Below are 21,740 nucleotides of genomic sequence, written 5' to 3'. Positions count from 1 at the left end.
GCTTAGTAGTGGAAGAGGAAGTAGTAGTTTGGGGGTTGATTTCTGCCTGTGTTCTCTGCTCTTTGCTGTTTTCGGTGGTTACTCTCCTGGATTGCTAGCACAGGGTATTGAGGAACTGAGCGTTCCTACAGCAGCACCACAGACAAGTCCCAGGAGTGAACTCCTTGGCGGTGTGATGGTAAGATTTTTTGAAAGTCTGATGCCCGAGCATTTTCCCTTTACTTCCTGGCAAAGGGACTTAAAATCTTCATGGAGAAGCTCCTGCCCTCCGAGGCTTCCTCTTTAGCTGTTGCCGTGACATCTCGGTGTAAATGGAGGAGCTGGGAGTAAGTTTGGTGATCATTTTTGAGAGTCACGACACTGGGAATTACACAGAGCTTGATCTGAGTGCTGCCCTGCCTTTTATTAGCCACGTGAACTTGGATTGTTGTTGAATCTCTCAAGGACTCAATTTCGTCATCTGTGAAATACCTTTATGGGTCATAGTAAGGTTCAAAGTGTGCAAACACTCTGTAAACTCTGTAGTGCCAGATAACTGCTAGCCGGCTGTCGTGATCGTTGAGGACGGCCGAGGGATGATCCCACCTTCCCGAGAGCGGAAGTCGCAAGAATTGTGTTTGCTCATTTGGACCCCAAACCAATTTCTGCAGATGAAGCGCAGTGATTTTCGAGTGTGGTTGTCGCTCCTTACTTTCCCACCAGCCTGCATGCAGAGCCCGCACCACACACCACACACCACACAGTTCTTTGTCTGAAGCCTCATTAATGCGGCCACAACTTGCACAGGAGAGCAGCTGTTTGGTGGCGTCTAGCTCACTGAGCGGGACACGCAGGTACTGCGGCTGCGATTAAGCGTTTGCAAGATGACAGATTGCCTCAGTGAAGTGTCCATGTGCTTCTCCATTATAATGCCTCAGGTTGAGAAAAAAAAAAAAAAAACAGGACCCACCAAAAAGCGCTCACAGATTGGAAAGGGCACAGTTTGGGGGTGTTTAGCACTTCAGCACATGCTCTGTGACTGTGCATTCAAGGCAACGTGTCAGAAGAAATTAGTCTGCAGCAGGCCACATATGTCAGCCAGCCAGTGGGGGCACGTGCCTGACACCCCGGCTCGGGGCTCCGAAGAAAAGGCTGCTTACCTTAAAACCCCCTGGAGTTGAGCGTGTCGGCGAGATGGTCGGGCCTCTCCCGCTCCGGTCAGGTGTGGATGAGGAAGAAGAAGGCGGTACCAAGGAAAAGATGGGATCCCGGGTCATTTACTCAGAGTTAGGCCGCACACACAAGCACACTTAGGACAACAGTGCGGCCACGTGGGCAGCACGGATATCTGAATTTACACATGGGGAGAGCAAAGCTCAGAGAGGTCGCGTGGCCTAAAAGTCATCTAAGGAGAGAGTCCCCCCCCAAAGAGGCCTTCGAATCTGGAGTGTACTGACGCTCCTTCCGTCTTATGGAGCGTGTGCCTATAAAAGGGATGAGGTCGTCTTCCTTTTTGAACACATACCAGCACTCACATACCTGACTGTCACCCTCAAAGCAGAAACTCTGACAGGCGCCATTCTCCGACCAGTGTTCGTGTTCAGACCTTGTTGGGTTCCTGTTCGGGAACGTCCTTCGTTCTTCTGAAGAGACTCAGTAACAGTGAGTTAGAGTCTCTTGCAGGTGGGTTTGACAAGTGTTCGAGAGAGTGAATAGGATTCTGATGTGAATGTCTAGGTGGGAGATGGGCTAAGGGCAAGGGCAGCGGTGGTAGAGGCAAGGGCACACGTGACAGGAGAAAGGCGCAGTGAGCACTGTAGTAAGAGAGGGGAGGGGAGGAGCGTTTCCGGCTGCGGAAGTGGTGTTGACGGTAGTGCAGCTTCCTCACTGAATACAGGAGGGAGAGGAACGGTTTCCTTGAGGGAGTGGGGAGCCGGGGTGGAAAGGACTCAGACAGACCGTGCTCCATTTAAGACCACGGGCACGCTGCTCTGGGCTCAGAAGTCGGGGGGCGGTTCAGAGTGCTATTCGGGTTTGCAGTTGGTCAGGATGTGATCAGAGGACCATGTGTGATGGGTAACGTTACGTGTCAGCCAGACTGGGCAAAGAGATGCCCAGATTGCTGGGAAAGCATTATTTCTGGGTTCCTTTGTGAAGGTGTTTCCAGTCGAGATTAGCATTTGAATCAGTACACTTAGTAATGATCACCCTTGCCAGCGTGGGTGGGCATCATCTAATCTGTTGAGGGCCTGACAGGAACAAGAAGATGGAGAAAGGGCAAATTCTCTCCCTCTCTCTGTCTCTTTCTCTCTCTTTCTCTCTCACTCACACCTCCTCCCTCTCCCTCTTTCTTCCTGACCTGGGACGTCCATCTTCTCCTGTCCTCAGACATTGGAGCCCCTGTTTTTCTGGCCTTCAGATTCCAGGGCTTACACAAGCTGCTTGTACCCCCACCACACACTGTCCCCCTATCCAGGTTCTTGGGCTTGTAGCCTCAGGCTGGGAGTAACATGTTAGCAATCTGGTTCTCAGACCTTCAGACTCTGAATCACACCACCGGCTTTCCTGGGTCTCCAGCTTGCAGACGGCAGAACGTGGGGCTTCTCAGCCTCCGTCATCACATGAAGCGCTTCCTATAATAAATCCTCTCTTATCTATATCTGTATCTATCCTGTTGGTTCTGTTTCTCTAGAGAACCCTGACTAATGCGCCATGAGAGCACACGCGATGGGGAGAGTGAAGAGGAAAGAACACTGAGACGTAATGCTGTTTAAAGGGTGTGAAGAAGAGGAGGGATGTTAGTGACTCCTGAGTAGCATCACCCGTTTCAAGAATATCCGTGCCGACAGCCCGATTGAAATTGACGTAAATGTGTGAGAAGAGGAAGAGGAACGTGATCATATTGTGTAGGCCAGTCATCTCCGCCAGGCTTGGTCTTACGAAGATCATCAAAGAAGGTGGGTTGATGCCAAGTGACAAGTCAGTTGCTGACATGCCTGTGTGCACAACATAGACACGTGCACAGTGCAGCCCTCAGCCACACAGTCTTGGGCTACACTAGCTGAACTCTTGCCTTTTTTTTTTTTTTAAGATTTTATTTATTTATTTTAGAGCGAGAGAGAGTCCACATGTGCGAGCAAGGGGAGGAGCAGGGGGAGAAGGACAAACAGACTCCCTGCTGAGCGCAGAGCCCAATGCGGGTCTCAATCCACCCCAAAATCATGACCTGAGCTGAAATCAGGAGTCAGACGCTTAACTGGCTGCACCACCCAGTGCCCCTGAACTCTGCTTTGAAGGATCAGTTTGGGAGAGAAGAATTCAAGCAAATATTCCATCCTGCTTTGCCTAGCTCCTGACTAGCCTCCATGTTTGGAAGGAAGGAAGAGTGTGGTATAGAGCAACGGGAGTAAGGCGTCAACCATGGCAGCCAGTCCTCCTCTTCGGCTCACTGGCACCAAGACAGCGGCTCAGAGTTCTTCCTTATGCTGAATTCACTGTCTCTTCTTTGGATGGGGATGTCATCTGCCTAAACTGTGTGGATTGCATATGTTATCATGGGCCGGTGCTAAAGGAGGTCAGACAGGAAGACAAAGGCAGAGCGAGACCTCAACTCTTAAAACATCAGTGCACTCTTGGGCAAGTGACTTCAGTTCTCCGTGTCTTACTTTCCTCTGTTAAATGAAGGCTTTGGTGTAGACTCCTCATTTGTCCCCACTGTGATGTCAGAAAATATGTGTGAGACTTAATAGAGTGTGTTCACGCATGCACACATACGAATGTATTCCTACATCTGTTTCACAAACATCCAGTTCTCACTAATCTGAAGTTACCTAAACAAGGTCACAATAAGGCCATGGTCTCTTTATTTGCTGAGTCACAAAGGATCTTAACCTCCACCTGTTCCCCAGATTTCCCCGGGGTCCCCCAGGCTTGCAACACTTGTAAGAAGGAGTTCTCCTCCTTATTTGTTGCCTCTTTCCAGGAGAATTGAAAATCTGACACAGCCCTTAAGGCTGCCTGCCATAAATGTGGACATCTGGGCAAGTAATGAGATTCATGCCGGAACCTTGGAAGTCCTGCTTTCCCAGGGCCTTGCTTGAGTCCCCGGAGACCTAAGTGTACGTGTGCACAGCTTCTCTCTGTGGATGTGGCCCTATTAACCATCCCGCATCATTTCCAACCTCTGACCCCTTCAGGCACACTGCTGTAGCCACCCTGGCCTCTTTGCTGTTCTTGACCATGCCAAGCATACTCCCACCTTAGGGCCTTGGGACTTGCTGTGTATTCTGCATGGAGTAATGGCTACTCTTGTCCAGTATCATATAGTAGTTCTTTCATTTCTCTTAGGTCTCTGCTTACGTGTCACTTCCGTAGAGAAGCATTTGCTGAAGACCCCATATAAAATAACAACCTAAGTATCTTTTTTTCATACCTGGCTTTATTTTCTTCATGGTATACCTGGCATTGTTCTTTTTGGCTATTGGCTATCTCTGCAGGCTAGAATGTGAGCTCCAGGGGTCCAGGGGTACTGTTCAGCGCTCTGTCCTCAGCACCTGGAACAGTACCTGGCCCAGGGCAGGTGGGTAATACATGTTTTTCAAATGAATGAAAGTCTAAATGAGCAAACAGGGTGCATGTGTAGCTCCAAGAGTTGTCTCTCTGGGTGATACACTCTTTCACCTCATTTGTGTCATAATTGAGAAAGAAAAGAGTCCCATTTTTGTGGAGTTTATATTCTAGTGGTAGAGGCAGATTTTGTAAGTACGTACAGTCTTGGGGAGCCTGGGCAGAGCCGTCAGTGAAGCATTCAGCTCTTGGTTTTGGCTCAGGTCATTATCTCACAGTCGAGCCCCACATTGGGCTCCGTGCTCGGCATGGAGTCTGCTTAATATTCTCCCACTCCCTCTCCCCCTCCCTCTGCACTCCCCCCTTGCAAATAAAGTATGTACCTTCTTTAATTTCAGATGTCAGCAAGTGCTTTGAAGAAAATAAAGCAGAGAAATAGGAAAGCGTGGCTGGGTGGGAATGACGGAAATTCTCTTAACATGGGGTGGAGAGCAAAGGCCTCCGGGCAGGTGAAGAACTGGGGGAATTGCATGTGTAAAGCCGCCGAGGTTGGAATACGTTTAGTGTATTTGAGCAACACAGAGCAAGCGTGGCTGGAGCTTAGTGAATGGGAAGGAAAGCACTAGGAGTTTGGCTGGGGGCCTGGAGGTCCAGTCATTTAGGATCTTGCAGGCCACGGTGAGGTTAGACTTTATTATATGGGTCATGAGAAGTCATCCTTGGAACCACCAGAAGTGGTACCCATTTCAGGATACATAGCGTGTACCTTGCCTGTAAGTCCCCTGTACTTGCCACAGCTCTGGGGTCTGGTTACATAATCAAGGGCCCCGCCTTCTGGAGAATCTCTTTTCTGAGCATGCATGATGTCCTTTTCCATCATCTGTTTTTGGTTACAAGACAGTCCATCACACAAGTTTTTAAATAAATATTTTTGACATTCACCTGGGGAGAGTCAAGGTCCCATTCCTCATTTCCCCCTTAATACCAATGCATAAGGAAGGAGATGATACTTCGGGGTCTGTACTGCAGACCATGCCCTTGAACTGCTTAAAATGTTAGTTTGTGCTTATATAAAACGTTCTCTGTCTCTCTCTTGCTCTCTTGGGTCTAAATGTCTGTACGTCTTCTGCTTTTCTGGTAGAAGACCCTTTTTACTTCCTGCATTGGATTTTTAGTGTAAGACTGCTTATATTCGTCTACTGGTTCAGCAAATTTCCATGATTTTAAGCCACTGATAAGAACTTTCTGGCACAGGAATTCTAGAGATGTACAATTTATGGAATCTCAGGTTTGGAAAAATCCTTAAAGATTTCCACCTTTAAATGCTGTTTCTAGTAGGAACAGGTGATTGGGGTAACCATTTTGCTTATTTCTTAAAATCTTGTTAGGCCTATACTTTAATAGTCTTTCAGGTGGTTGACCCAAATCCAATGCATTATAGCCAACTGCCCAGTGGCAAATGTGGCTGAAGTGGCCTGGCATTAAACCAGAATAGTGGTAACTCTTTCCAAATCTACAGGGGAAAAATTACCATTTTAGAGAAAATAATTTCCTTAAAATCTTCTCCCAAAATTCATTCTTAAACTTTGATGCCCACTACCACTTGTCTGTCTGGTAGCAAGCGCTAGCAGATGACCAAAGAAATGAACAAACAGCAAATGAATATTAATGGAAAAATTCTGAAACAGTTGATCATGCCTGGTTTGACAGCTTGTTTCTTTGTGGACATGTGGGCTCCCGGTTCCACATATAGAATTTTTCTCCTAGTAAAATTGTGCGTGCTTCATCTGATGGAGCTCTCACTACGGTGATATTTTAAGGTGGTTGGCAGAGCAGGGCGTTTTGCAAAGAGCATTCTTTATTCCAGGTTCTCCTTTTTCATAACTTTGAGAACCATTCCGTTTCAGGGATCAGCTGAGGTCTCTTAGGAAGTCCCCAAATCAGCTTCTGCCTCTCAGCCACCAGAACTTTAGAATGTTTTTGCCAGTTTTTATAAGACTATGTGAAGACGTGGTTACTTCACGGCATCCATGCGTGGAAGTCCATGTTCATTTACTCATGTATTCAGCAAAAGTGGCCTCCACGGTGTTGTGCTGAGCTGTCCTTTGTCAGCTTGAAATCACCTTCATGCACCCCTGCGGGCTTGTGGAGGAGAGGTTGGAACCGTATGTCCCAGGATCCCCTTCCCTGTGTGGTTCCAAGTGGGAGTCTGCCAATGAGAACTACCCAGGTGAGATTTAGGAGATGGGGAGAAAAAGAGGCCATGTAGGCAGTCTAGGCAGATGCATGGACAGGTGGCAGACTCAAGCCTTACAGAAGCTTCTGGCAAGCTCCTGTGAGTTACCTGCTTTGTGCTGTAGCCAGTGGAGATAGTGTGACTATTTCTGAGTCCTTGATTGAGTGTTGCCAGCTGATGGAGGCAGCGGGGGCTTCCTGGAGGTTCTTGACTTTTAGTAGCTTCTTGGGAACCACCTGTTTTCCCTGCTGCAGGCAGGGATCTTCAGCGATGCTTATCGGTTCTTAGCCAGCCATTCCAATGATTGTGCAAACTTCTGAGCGCCTCTATTCGAACCCTTCCTATTTGGAACACTTAGAGGTTGGAAGTTTAGAAACTGGAGTGGGGTTGGTCCTGTCAGCCATTTGACTGCTGCTGACCTCCACAGTCCCGTAGGATATCATCAGATGGGTCAGATCCATCCTTCGACCGGCCTAATAATCCCCTTTGACAGCACCATCTTTGTGAAAGACAGTCTCTCCCTATCGCGTAAATCTCAGAGGACTGGAGAAGACACTAATCTGCTCAGATTTGACATCCTTGGACTTATCAGACCCTTCTTGAACCTGTTTACATTTTCAGTGTTACCAGCACTTGGGAAATAGTTCCACTTGCCTTCTCTTATTTTTCCTCATCACTGTTGGCTCTCCTGTCAGACTTGGCTGGTATCACTCTAACAGTTCTTTTGAGACTCCGAGTTAAATAGACAAAGCATGGGCAAATCAGACTTTTTTCTAAGTTTATACTCTTGCGCCGTATCTGGGTTAATTGTGGGACTTACACCCCGATGTAACAGACAAACACCGCTGTCTCCAAGTTCACTCAACATGTACCTGATCGTATAAAAATATCATCATCTTAGCTGCTTCACAGAGAAAAAGCAGAGTAGAAGTTCAAACAAAATAAATTTTACAGTAGATGGAAGCAGACTGAGGGATTAGTTCTGATTAATGCTTGCATATTTAGTGGATGCAGGTAGGCTCAGAGAGCCAGCTGGGTCTGTCTCCACCATCAGTGAATCCTGCTGCGTGGACCAAGGTCTCTTGTGGTTCAGCATCAGGTGGGCACTGATGTTGACATTCACCTCTGAAGGCCATGCTTTGTGGCTAACAACCCCCCACTCCTGATCAACACACGCTTGACACGTTAAAACATTCAATCAAGTTGTAGTCAAGTCATGTTTTAGTCCATATTTAGGGCCAGTGTTCTGTTGCATTACTTTTACGGCCCTACCAGTTTTAAAAATGTCGAAAAGCTTTCTTCCTAGTGGGTCACCGCCGCTCTGAGTCTTTGTTGTGACAGACTTGAGCTGCACCCCGTGTTGGCCACTTCAGGCCCTGTGACTGTGGGCACTTGACTCTCATTGGGTCTTAGTGCACTCATTTAAAATGGGATAATTCATAGGGTGTTTGTGGAGATCAAATGAGGTAAACATATATGCAAAACACATCATGCTGAATTGATAGCTAAAACCAAAACCACGAAATAAGCAACTTGCTCTTCAAATTTCGTATTCTAAGCAATGTGAAGGAGAGCTGAGCAGGTGTGCCAGGCCAGTGGCATGCTTTATGTTGTGGTAATTTTCTGTTAGTTTCTGTGATGGACTTTTATTTATGTATTAGCATACTGACTGCAGGCCTTCATGTGTTGTGAAGGTCATGTCCCAGGAGAAAGGAAATGGTATCCAGTGCTTTCCCTTACCACTTCTAGGAAGAGATGGCCAAGGAGAATGGACTTTTTATCCCTATCCTGTGGCCTGGGAAACCACTCACTTCCTTGGAAATGGTCCTAGGCCTCCTCAGTTTCCCCAGTGCAGCTGAATCCTTGCCGGTACCACAGAGACACACAGTAAGGCAGGTGTGAGTCGACCAAGTTGCCACCTGGGCAAGCTCTTCCTCTGGCGGTGAAGCCCCTCCCCCGCCCCCCAGGCTGCAGTCCATGGCTGCTTACGGAAATCAGCAACGGGAAACGATGCCCTTTTAATAGTAAAGGTTGCATCGTGTGGTCTTCTGAGTGCCTCTTGAACAGTGAAGCTCGTTTCCTGTACTTTTGTGTTTAGAATGTAAGATTCTTGTCTTTAAAGTCCAGGCGACAAATAAGAGTAACCCCAAATGCCAGCACAGCTTTGCTTGGCAGAGCCTGCTGATTGTTGTGCTTCCTTGGGATTCTAAGGCTCCAGTTAAGGCCTTGATTGATTAACAATATCCGTAATGGGTATGGGAAGGGATAAGCACAGTGTACCTATAATGCATTTTCCTACCCTACTTTATAGTCTCTTTGATTCTTGTGCAGGCAGTAACTTTTTTTTAAGGTACAAGATGGCAGACTGAATGAATTGGAGGAGCTTTTCTTAGGAAAATGGTAGAAAACAAACTAAAGAGATACCCATTCCTAAGCAGAGCGTTCTATGATTTCGGATTAGAGGGTGTATTGTCGTATGTGCAGTGTAGGTTCTCTGGTGCTTATGTCTACAGGCAACGAAAAGAAAAATATGTGTTTAAAATCCATAATCATTATGCCCTAGCTTTTTTTACCTCTGTCTGCTAAAGTAGGCTATATATGCCTAAAATTTTCAGTCTTTTTTTTTTTTTTAAACTTTCTTTGGGGGTGTTTGCATCGTGTTCTCTCCCACAATGGGATGCATTCATTTCTTCCTTTCCTTACCTCTGTAGCCCTCCGCCTACACTGATGTGCTGGGAAGCCACTTAATGGTATCTTGCTGCTATAGGTACCCCCGAGAGAAGTTGGATGTTGGTGCCGAGGATGCCATCTCCTGATGCTCCGAAAGTGTAAATCCTCCAGGGCTGGTAGAAGTGCTCTTCAGCGGGGAGGTGGCCCCCACCTTCTTCTCTCTGTGTCATATTTCGTGTCCTGGGCATTAAGGCAGCGCTGAACCTGATGAACCCACAACTTTTGCTTCTGCACGCACACCCTGTCACACAGAAGACTGCTCGCCCAGGGGACTGGCTGAGGTCTAGGGGCCATGCTGGGCTTCTGTCCCATGGGTGTGCCCACTGTCTTTCTTGCAAAACTACTTGTGCAAATTTCCAGTTGATGGGTCTGTCTCCAAGGGACATTAGCACTTGGACAGTTACGAGTTTTTGATGTTTTGGATCATGAGTATTTCATGATTTCAGGTTTTCTTCCTAATTCCTCACAGCCATTCGAGTAAAATGTGGTTTTCACAGAGCATACTGGAATAGCTGGGGTGTGGAGGAAAGTTTTGACATTTAGATTAGACCGTCTTCTTTCAGATTTCATTATATTCCCTTTTGTTAATTTCTCCCATTTGTTAATTTTTAATTCATTCATGTATTCAACGTTTATTGAGCTGCTCTGATGTACCAGGGAATAATATTGAGTCCTGAACTGATAAATATGAATACTACAATCTTGGCCTTCAGAAAGCTTTCACAATTTTGCAGAGAATAGGAGATAAACGTGAACCTGAAATTCTATCGATGAGTGAAAAATGAAACATGAAAGCATTTCTGTCTAGAGAATAGCCCTAGGGAGGAAAAGATTAATCTCAGGTAGATGAAGGGAAATAAATGACTTTAACGTTGCCACCCAGCCCCGGACACTAGTCTCTCTGGGCTGATGTTGACTTTACCCAGCTCACAGAGGCATCATTAGCGAGCACTGGACTGCCAGTACAGTTTAAAAAGTAAAACAACTCTAACAACATCCTGAGCTGGAGGAAATCTTAACCGAAAACTGCAAGGAATAGCTGCCTTGGCATAAGCTGTGTGGAATCTTAAAAGGGAGCAGGTTTTGAGGCCAAGATTTATGTTCAACAGCTAATGCTTTAGAGACGGAGTTTATGTAGAAAAGCTGACTCTGTGTTTGTCCCTTATGGATGCAAATAAGAAGCACATCTGTAATCCATGCTTTATTTATTTATTTATTTATTTATTTATTTATTTATTTATTTATTTATTTATTTATATTATAAAAGGTGAGCATAAGGCTAACCCAGAGTACCAAAGGTCGGTCTGCTCACCCCACTGCAATGGGACTAGAGGAACAAGGACCATGAAAGTCAGTTACCACCTCGCCGCTAACTGTAGGGGTTGGTTAGCTGTAAATGTCAATACTCCTAATGAGGACTGTGGAGTCATTTGTTAAATAACTGAGTGAGCATGCCAGTCAGAAGCTGCTGGATGAGCGTGCAGCATCAATTAGAGACAAAGGGAATGGCTTGCTTTTCTCTGCATCGAGTGGGCCCTCGGAGGCTCAGAGCTAGCTGGTCCAGAAAAAGCAGAGAAAGCAGAAGAAGGAGTGGGGGTAGATGAGACAGCTCAGCCTCCTGGAAGTCTGAGGGGCAGTAAAGAAAGAGACCCCTCGCTCATGCTGGGAAAACACCCAGGACCTGAACTGAGGGTGGAAAGAAAGGCCCACGGTCCCCAGGGAACTTGACAGAGCGCGTCTGACAGCCAGACTGAGTGACCAGCCTCACCATCTGCTCCCACGTCTCCCCCCAACAATGGGGACTTCTGCAGACCTTCTGCCCCCGCCCCTCCCCCACCTGCAGTATGCATTCAAATGAGGCCCCGCAATGGGGGGTGGGGGTGGCTGCTCCCATTGTGATCTGTCACACCGAAGGGGCCAGCCTAGCACCCGGAATGGGAGGCCTGAGGGGAGAGGTTAAAATCTCAGCTGCCCAGAGAGATGATTACGGAGCTGCTCGCAAATTAAGCTGCTTCACTGCTGGTACTTGGGCATGTGTTGGGATAATTGTGCTTGAATACTTAATGCTTGATTGACTTGGCTGTTTTGTGTTTGACCATATTTTGAAATGCGATCTCACTGTTGGGGTAGGCAATTAGCATCGAGCCCACGGGGTTGGAAAGAGTGAAACTGAGTTGCTTCTATGGTGATTTCTGCTTCTTTCCTGGATTCAGCACAGAAAGCTGAGTGTTCTGCTGGGGCTCATTTGCCTATATTTGGATCATCTGGAATTTTGATCTTAAAGAGGAAGCCTCTTAATCCTGAACTTCAGTGTGGCTGCCAACTTTGATCCTTGCGCCTTTGTTTCCAGCGGAGTTTTGCTTCCATTCCAAGTGACCTTTGTGCCAGGTCAGCAGTGGAAGAATAGAACAGGAGAGGAGAGGTCAGGGCTCAGGAAAGGGAGATTCTTGCCAGCTGTAAGAAAGGCGAGGACAGAATGTGAGTGATAAGTTATGACACAGGATCCAGAATTTCTAGAAGGCGGTCAGCTGAGTGGCTTTGGTGCCCTGTCTTGTTCAGTTCAGTGGGTATGTCTTCATCATCTTTGTACCCCCAGTGTGCAGCACAAAGCCTGGCTTTTAGTAAGTATTTGGTATTTTTATTTGAGAAAGCTCACAATTTTTAGGAAAACAGAGAAGGGCAATTAGCCAATTTTTAAAAACCTGTTTAATTTCATTTTCAAATGCCAATCTTGAGCACCACTCAGGCTGTGTCCCATAAGATTGGAATAAGGTGTTCCAGTAAAGAATTATAAAAGGCAGACAATGTATCTCACAGACTCAAGATCACTTTTGGGATATGCGAAACTACTGACTCCCTGTTATAAAGGAAGGCTGGGTTTCTGCTCATTAAATCCCATTAAAAGCAGCACAAGCAGGTACTGATTTATTTAAAGAGGAAAGTTAACTATGGAATAGTCAGATAATTTAATGTGTCTCACTCATTCCTCAGGGGAAGGTGCCCATTCCATAAATGAATGCATCAGAACCCATTTGTTGAGTTTTATGAGAAAAATAAGAACCAAGAACTAATTAAATGTATTATGAAACCTAAGTATCGGGTCTTTATAGGACAGCTCCCTGAGTACAGAAACGTGAAGGCTAGGTCTAAGGCCAAATGTCAATACATGCACAGGGTCGCGGTCTCTGTGTTGCCTTGGACCTCTGAGGACTAGGTTTTAGCAAAGTGAAAGTGGTCACTGACTTTGGCTCAGGGGTGTTACGTCCAGCATATCTGGGATATACAAACTCAATTTATTTGTAAATTGACCATGAGCATCCCTTAATCAAGGCAGGATTCCTATGTTGTTCTCATTGTTGTTACTGTTTTGAATTAAAAATGAATTAAAAATGAAGAACAATTCCTGGATTTGCATTTGTTCTGTGTTCTCAACTCATCAACGACTTTTTCCTGTCCTGGATGTTTAGACAACTCTTTCAAAATTAGTTATTGGTACTTCTTCTGTTTTTGTTTCCTCATCTGTAAAATGGGGATTTTAATAGTACCTACTTCTAGAACTGTTGTGAAGATTAAATTAAATAATATATGGAAAATGCCTAAATTGTGTCTGTCACCTAGTATTTACGTATATTTGCAATGATAATATTTGCAATTATTTGAGCACCTTCTTGTTTGTCAAGGATACAGTCTCATTCATATTTTTTTTCTGTTTAAGTATGTGTGACTTTGCTTAAGAAGACTGTAGCCTTCTCCAAAAGATAGTGCAGACAAATTTATTATAGTAAATACTTTTGTAAGGTCACATAATGAAGTATAATAATTCTCAGTCACTGCCCTACATTTGAAATTCTAATTATACAATTATCATAAATTCCTAGCAGCTGGGGAGTCTGGGTTAAGTATTAACAAGGCTAAGTATCTCAGTGCATCACGTAAGGCAGAATAGAGTAGTGAATAAGCAGGTGGGTGTGAATCTTGGCTCTTTCCATTATTAACCTCTTTGAGCCTTGAGATTCTTGTTTTTTAATGGAGTAATAATACCTACCTCACAAAATTGGTGAAAAGATTGGGTAAGATAATATATGTAAAGGACTTAGCACAGTGTTTGGCCTAGATGGAGAGGACCCAGTAAGTGAATAAGTGAGGATGAGGAGGAGGAGGAAGAAGAAGATAGCTGTGATCATTACCTTAGGTCACAGAAATTGGAAGGTGGGGCTTTTTTTACTCCTCATGGGGAAACCGTTCAAGAGAAGCTTACTGGGGACAATTTGGCATCTTAGAGGAGATGCAATGGTTTATTGCCAAGAAGCCAGAGGACATGGATTGGAATTCTCGAAATGAATGCCAGGCTTGCAGTCCCTCTTGGAAAGCTCTACAGAGCGGAGGATGGCTTTGCTGCCACAGGGGGAAGATGTCCTTTCTGCTATAGTAGCAAAGGTTAATATCCTGTGCCTAGTCTCTGCCCGCAGTAATCACAGCTACCATCAGAATAAAGGCACCATTTATTGACTTCCTTATATGCGCAAGGACTTTATGTGCATTATTTTTAATCGCTGTAGAAAATCCGATCTGCAAGCTAGATGTTATCCCATATTACAATTGTAAAAAAAAGTCACTTAGCCAGTGGGTAGCAGAACCGAGGATTCTGGTAGGGTCTTTCTGACAGCTAACCCTGAGATTTCACCATTGTTCTCTGGCACACGTTACCATCCTAGTGCCATCTCAAACTTTACCCTTAACAAAGGTCTCTAAAAACAGTCATAAAGAAACATTTTTGAGAATAATTTTTTTTCTCAACTTGAGTTGTGTTTCTTTTCCTCCCCTACAGAGTACAAAATTATCAGAATCCACACATATACACACTTGTGAAACTATAGTGCGAGTCACTACTCTGAGTGGTGTTACATGTAGTTTGGCTGCAAGAAAATGAAACTCTGCATCAGGAAATGGTTCCTAAGACCAGTATTTTTATTTTTTACTTTTTTGTATAAAAGCGGATGCCAACGAAAGAGTGAATCCGAAAAAAAGTCTCCCAACCACAGATAGTAAATACGTATACTATTAGTTCAGTGTTCCAAAGAGGTTGCTCAAGGTTGGTCCCACAGCGAGTTAGTAATGGAATTAAATTAGAATCCGCCCTTTGGATATTCTTTCCAGCACTTTTTCTTGACACCTCTACAGCTTGTCAGGTATTGGGATTTGTAGCACAGAGAACAACTTTTTAAGAAGAATGGCTTGTTGGGGGGAAAGTGTTTAACACACTCCAGTAATATGTTAACTGAAGAGGATGCCTAATTTTTGAGCCCTTTTGGGGGTTGCCCACGTCCTCAGGTCTGTGTATCATGTGCATAAAGAGGGTATTTAGCTCCAGGCCACCGCTCAGCCCTCAGCATACACTACACTGGGCATGTTGCAAGGACCATTCATTCCTACCAAACGCTGCTGCGGGGGCAGGTCGAGGTGTAGCAAAATGTCCCTGGTGGCCTCCCTCTTTTTCTCTCATGGTCCTCTCACTCCTGTTGATATTCTACTAGACCTCTGAAATCCTATTTGTATGTTTTGTTACTGAACAGTTTATTCTGACTTGAGAACTCTTGTTTTACAAAATTCTACAAAAACTTTCCTGCTAATAGTAATCACCTGTATTTGTATAGCTTATTCCATTGTATAATGTATCCACATATGCATTATTTTATTTTTCTTGTTAACTCTGCCAAGTGGAGCAGATAGGTGGGTTATCCACATTTTACTACCACTATAAAACAGGGTTGGAGATGTGTTTTAAAAGACTGCCCAGAGTCACACTGGGTAGTCAGCAGTAAAATCAGATCCAACTTAGATCTTTTGGGACCTAACAGGGCATTCATCATTGAGATGCATTTCTTCAGAGAGTGTTTTCACTTCTAGAGAAGATTGAAGAGTGCTTAATGTCAGGACTCTGGTCATAGAATCTCAGGCTGTCTAGCAGAAATTAGGCAAAGATAGACTTTGGGGGGCACCTCTTGCTTCATATCCAGGAAGCCTAAAACCTTAATGAAGGAAGGTCATCGGAAGCATTCCTTTCCCTAAGGTCTTATCCCACAGTAAACGTCTGACAAATTTTTATCTTCAGAAAGAAGGAAATATGTTTTTATCAGTGTCAAGGTTAAACAAAAATCAATGTCAAGACAAAAATACTCAGTATTTCTTCCACTTCCCATTTCCAGAGCCTCTTTATTGGATTTTAAATTCTGAGATAGATGTTAACCATATGAATACATACAATGAAATTGATGGGAAATTCACAAGTGACTAACATGAAACAGTGACATTAGTACTGGTCATACGTCGTCCAACTGTTGGTTCACAAACTCGGGAATTTCCTGGGTGAAATCTGTAACTGGCCCTGGTCCACAGAGGGCGTGGAGAGACTAAAGAAAATGCGGGCGACTCCAGATTGGTAGGTGGCAGTTTTAATAAGCAAAGGAACGTACATACGAGTCTTGTCTTCAGCAGCCACAAGATCAATAGATCTCTACACCTTCCCGCCACAGTCTTAAAAGCTTCTATAGAGGTCTTCACTGTGGTCAATCCTTATGGCCTCAACAATGCCTTATGCTCTAAGGCCATGTCCTTGAAACAGCTCCTAGTGGTGGAGTGGTGGGGCGATTGTACATTCCAAGACGGGAGGGGGTGAGGAGACTCCAGTTGCCTGGGTCCAGCTCTGAGGTCAACTGGCAGTCATGTCCTTTCAGTGACCTCTTCCAACAGCATCATGTTGGCCATGGATCCCTTGGAAGATTCAGTTACATAACAATTTCTTAGCTTCTTTGGAAAATGACAGCTGGCACTATAAATACTCTCAGGTGGATGTGATACCTTGATTGTTACGGAACAAACAACTTGTGTACCTTGAGGAGGAAAAGGTGGCATAGCCATAATTGCCAGTTATATAAAGTTAATAACATAAGAGCGTTAATAATTGTTTTTAGTTTTTCATTTGACTCAAGAGAATTTGTAATTGCTTGTAGAAGCATTTTTATGAAGGCTGCTTTAAAATTCTTGTCAGATAATTCTAATATCCGATTACTCTCAGTGTTGGTAGCTGGCGATTGTCTTTACTCATTTAAGTTGTGATTTTCCTGGTGCTTGGTATGATGAATGGTTTTTTATTGTATCCTGGACATTTTGGATATTATTTTTATGAGATTTTGGATCCTCTTAAAATTTTTTTTTTTTTCTGTAGGTAGTCTCCCTGTTGAGATGTAGCTTGAGGGCTGGATGGGTATATATGTCTAGCTTCCTGATGGGCTCTGCCAATATCAAATGTGGAAGGATGACTCACACTGCTTCCTTGCAAGAGCGTGGGGTGGGAGTTCAGCTCCCCATTTAGTCCTATGACACCTTCCTGGAGAAAGAGGGGCATCAGCTTGTACTGCCTCCGTTGCCTCTGTGTGGTAGAGATTGTACCCTGCTGACACCAGAAGGGCCAAAGCAGCAGGCTGACTCACCTGCTTTTGCTGAGACTGGGGCAGACGCTGGACATCCTTGACTTCAAGGGAAGGGAAGGGGGGATAAGTACTGAGTGCTAACTAGCCACTCCCATCCTCCCCCCGCCGATCCCATACTTCCTCTTACCACCTCATGGATGCCAGGTGGGCACAGAGATTTAGCTCCCCACTGGGCTCCACAGACGCAGGGGTGGTGGGGTATTGGATTTACTACCCAGTAGGGATGGGAGCCTTCGCAGGTCACTGGACCTCACTGACTATCCTGGCGGGGGAATCTGTGTCCCCAGTGACTGATGTGGGGAGGAGAGTTGGATGGGGATGGGAGATCAGCTCCCTATCGAGCCCTCCTAAAACCACGGGGGGTGGGAGGAATGCAGTTTTTCTTTTCCAATTTCCTCGAGTAAGGCAGTATTGCTAAAAAGATTTTCTGCTGATGGGCTACCCTTTTCCTAGTCTTTTGGCTAGGGAGAATAGGCTTTTCTTAGAATTTTTGGGTGGTTTTTTTTTTTTTTTTGGTCTGTGCATGTTGGTGGTTTCTAGCTAGAGGCTTCTACAGTACCATATCTGGGCTGTATGGGGGAGTGGGGGTGCCATGTGGTTCCTCAAGTCCTGAGATTGCTAGGCAGTCTGTCTTCTTCCTCCCAACTTTTGGAGTCTTTCAGCTTGTTTGTGCTGTTACGTTCATGAATTCTTACCTGTGAGAGAGAGGACCTCTGCCTGTGTAAAAGGGAGAAATGGGGCTACTCCATCAGAGAAGTAGAGGTCCTGTAACCATTTTTAAAGAACTCTGTGACATTCAGTTTGGTCAGAATATTTGCATGACCTTGCCAGGGGAGTCCTGTGTGTGTGTGTGTGTGTGTGTGGCAAACTTACAAGGACAAATTTGAATGACTGAAATTTTCCTTCTTCCAATACTCATTATCATATTTTGCTTTTCTTTCATACACACACACACACACACACACACACAGAGTTTGTGTTGTTGTTGATCTATCATGCAAATTTACTTGCACTTTCACCCCAACTCCAAGCTCATTCCAAATCTTGCCCTGTGATGCCTTGCCTTGGGTTGGATGTAAAAGTCAAGGGTATTAACTCATGTCACCAAGTAATCCCAAGTATCTACCTATTATTTTGCATCAGTTTGATCATGTTGTTTGGTATTGTAATTTGTCTTAGTGGCTTTTGCAGGGAACTTCAGCTCCAAATTCTTGACTATTCACCTTTGTATCTATAGCACCTGGGCTCAGTACCTGAGACTTCACAGGTTTTCAGTTGACCATTTGTTGAATAAAGTGCCCATGTAAGCACGTCATCCATTCACCCCTGTCCCTCTTGGAAACCTTTCTTTGCACATCCTAATTTGCAGCTGCTTAATTTATTTGAGAGTAAAAGGTATGGCCTACCTGATGTTGGACTGTCCCACTGTGTAACCTTGGGTAGTTACCTATTGCTGTGTAATAACCTGTCTCAAAATTTAGTAGCTTAAAACAGCAATGATTTTGCAACTTGCGTAGGGCTTGGTGGAGTCAGCTTCTCCCTGTTTCATGTACCATCAGCTGGAGTGTTTTGACTCACTCTGGAGAATATACTTCCAAGATGTCTCACTCTCATAACTAGCAAGTCAGTGCTGACTATTTGCCGGGAACTTAACCGAAACTGTTAACCGGAGGTCTTGCTTGTTCCCACATGAGTCTCTCCATGTGATTGCTTGGGCTTCCTCACAGCATAGTGGCTGGATTTCAAGAGATAGAAGCTGCCAGTCCTTATTAATCCATGGCTTGGGAGGCTCATAATATTACTTTCTTTGCATTCTATTGGGCAAATCAGCCTTCGACCCAGCATAGAGTCAAGGGAGAGGGAATGTAAGCTGTACCTCTTTATGGGAGTTGCAGCTTGTTTATAGAGGGAGGAGCTGAGTTATTTGGGGCCATCTCTGGAGAATAACTAACTCTCTGCATTCATCCTTATGTGTAGAAATGTCAAATGGAGGGGCACCTGGGTGGCACAGCGGTTAAGCGTCTGCCTTCGACTCAGGGCGTGATCCCAGCGTTCTGGGATCGAGCCCCACATCAGGCTCCTCCGCTAGGAGCCTGCTTCTCCCTCTCCCACTCCCCCTGCTTGTGTTCCCTCTCTCGCTGGCTGTCTCCTTCTGTCAAATAAATAAATAAAATCTTAAAAAAAAATGTCAAATGGGCAACAATAAAACGTACATCATAGAGTTGCTATGAAAATTACAGGAGAGAATGTATGTGTCAAGTTTAGAATGATTTCTGGCGCATAGTAAGTAGTGAATACATTTTAGCTACTTTAGCTAATTTTTCTTGATATGAGAATAGAGAATTGCAATGGAACAGTGAATTAGAGAAGAGCATACCTTTTCCTCCATGGAAGTTATGACATCTGATCTCATAAAGTCCAGTCTGATGATTTTAATATTTCCTTTGACAACTTCAATTAATGCCTCCTCTTTGATCTGCTGCTTCCTCTTAAACAACTGATAGAGATGTAAAAAAGAGAGAGAGACCTCAAATCAGTAGCCATCAAGTAAAAGGAATAACCCACAGTTTTGTTGTCTAATGACTTTTGGTGTCTCTGTTGGAATCCTTTTTCTTTTTATACTCACTATTTTTGTTCTTGGTATCACTTTTTAGTTCCTACACATTGCACTTTGAAAAAGCAGTCCTCTCAAGAGTTATAATGAAGGATATTGGAACGACATGCCCTGGGAACCTGCTTTTGGTCCTCTCTTTGGAGGCACTCATGTGCAGAGTTATTCCTTTAGGAAAGTTACAGATCCTCAGAGGTCATCAGCCAGATAAAATCCTAGGTGTAACCAGATCACTTCCAAGTCAAGTCATCTCTGCATTTTAAATTCCAACAAAGTAATTTCTTGTTACCACAGATAGGGATTGATACCATGTGCTACTACAATTATGTAAATTCATTATTTTTAGCAGCTGAAATGTTAGCCAGGTCAAAGTGCTTGGTGCCTTTGTAGCTATCTTGATTTTATATAAAAAGAGCTATCAGGTTTGTGCTCAGTTCTAATAGCACTGCTAATCTCATTCTTTTATTTTGATTCTGTGTCCATACCTGTAATTTTATCAAGTGATTAAGATCACAAGTTATTCCTTCTACAGTTGGCATTTCCTTATGTGGTTATTCATCTCTTTAGTTCTTTTAACAGCCACGTTTTATTAATGATCATTTACCATGCAGTAATAAACTGTGTATCATTTTGTCCTTCCGGAATTTTCTGATCCTTGATTACAGTGTAACATATTGCCTGATTAATTGCTCATCATTGCTGTTTTCAGCTTCTGTGTGCACTGGTTAAGGTTATTTCTTCCCTTTTTGGCTTTACTATCTCCTGAAGTCTTTCAATTTTAACAGCCTTATTAGTTGTCTTCAACTTCTCTCACTTCCTTTTTGTATTCCCTAATAACACGGAGCATGTACTGACTCCTTGCAAGTGGTTACCATTTACTCTTGTTTCCGTCTAGCACAGTGGTTCTTAGGTTTTGTGTGCCTTAGGAGTGCCAAGAGGGCTTGTTAAAACACAGATTGCTGGATCCCACTCCCAGGGTAGGTCTAGTATGGCCAGAGAATTTGTTTTTCTAAAAAGTTCCCCGGGGGTGCCCATGCTCCCTGTCTGAGACCAAGCTTTGAGAACCACTAGCAAAGCAGGTTGGCATGGTGTTTAAGAGCCTAGGTTCTGGGTTCATCTGATATGGGTTCAGACCATAGCTCTGCCACTTAACTTTCCCAGCCATGTGACCTTGGGAAAGCTAAGGTTTTATAGCTTAAACTTCAGTTTCTACATTAGTAAAAGCAGAAGAGGGCCAACCTTTTCAATTCCTTATAAAGATGAAAAGAGAGAATCCACATAAAGCACTTACTACAGTAGCAAGATGTCAATGCTCAATAAATGTTACTATTGGTATTTTTTACAAGTGTGAGGAATTAACATTCAGGCTTAATTACCAAAATTAAGAAAATGTGCCTCTTTTCACAAATTGGCCATTTTTCTTTGGCTCTTGATTTTCTGTACTGCTGAGTTAGAAATGTTATTTTTTTTTTTTTTAAAGATTGGCCATGTGGACAGAAAGATGCAGTAAAGAGATCATGAGATTTGAAATCAGGAAAACGCATGGGTTCTAGTCTAGACTCTGCTATTCCTGTCTTTGTGACTCACAGCAATTTGCTTCATCTCTCTGATCCAAGTTTCCTGTAAATATCTTCTAAAGCGGTGCCATAAATGGTAAGGGTTGTTGTATGGATCAAATGAGCTAGATCATTTGATAGATTTTTTTTTTTTACTTTAATGTTCCAAACAAGTAGTTATTATTGTTATTTTTACTGAGACTAAGGGTCTAGAACAATGTGTTACTGCACTTATTATCATTGTGGCAAGTCATGCTTCTATGGAGTGACAATTATGGAAAAAAACTTTTCCTTTAGCATTATTTTGAGGTGGTAGGGACTCTAGGAATTGCTGAACACTTGCTTAGATATGTGGATGTGTTATTTTCTATTCGTGATCGGGTTAGATCTCTTTCTTATTGACTGAAATGCTGGCTCATCTTCCAGACTTTTTACCTGGAGGGAATTAACATCCGAATGACCGTATTTAAAATGATGCTGAGGGAAAGAGAAACAATTGTGTTATATCTGATAATGATTGGACCAAAAGCACACTTAAGAAAACTTGTTCTCATGATGTGAGTTGCTGAGGT

The 21,740-nt window shown here is 44.1% G+C and overlaps 1 long non-coding RNA gene across 2 annotated transcripts in view; it reads left to right on the top strand.

Moving 5' to 3' along the window:
* The window catches only part of LOC109489248, a 133,723-nt gene extending 123,022 nt beyond the window's left edge, over positions 1-10,701 (top strand). For both annotated transcript variants that reach the window (XR_004626485.1, XR_004626484.1), the window contains one exon: positions 2,672-10,701. This is a non-coding gene — a long non-coding RNA (uncharacterized LOC109489248). The remainder of the gene's footprint in view (positions 1-2,671) is intronic.
* Positions 10,702-21,740: the final 11,039 nt, after the last annotated feature.

This window comes from Ailuropoda melanoleuca, chromosome 7 (genome assembly GCF_002007445.2).
Source record: "Ailuropoda melanoleuca isolate Jingjing chromosome 7, ASM200744v2, whole genome shotgun sequence".
NCBI classification, from domain to species: Eukaryota; Metazoa; Chordata; class Mammalia; order Carnivora; family Ursidae; genus Ailuropoda; species Ailuropoda melanoleuca.
The sequence above is the reverse complement of the archived record's forward strand: the minus strand, read 5'-3'. Positions and strand labels throughout refer to the sequence as shown.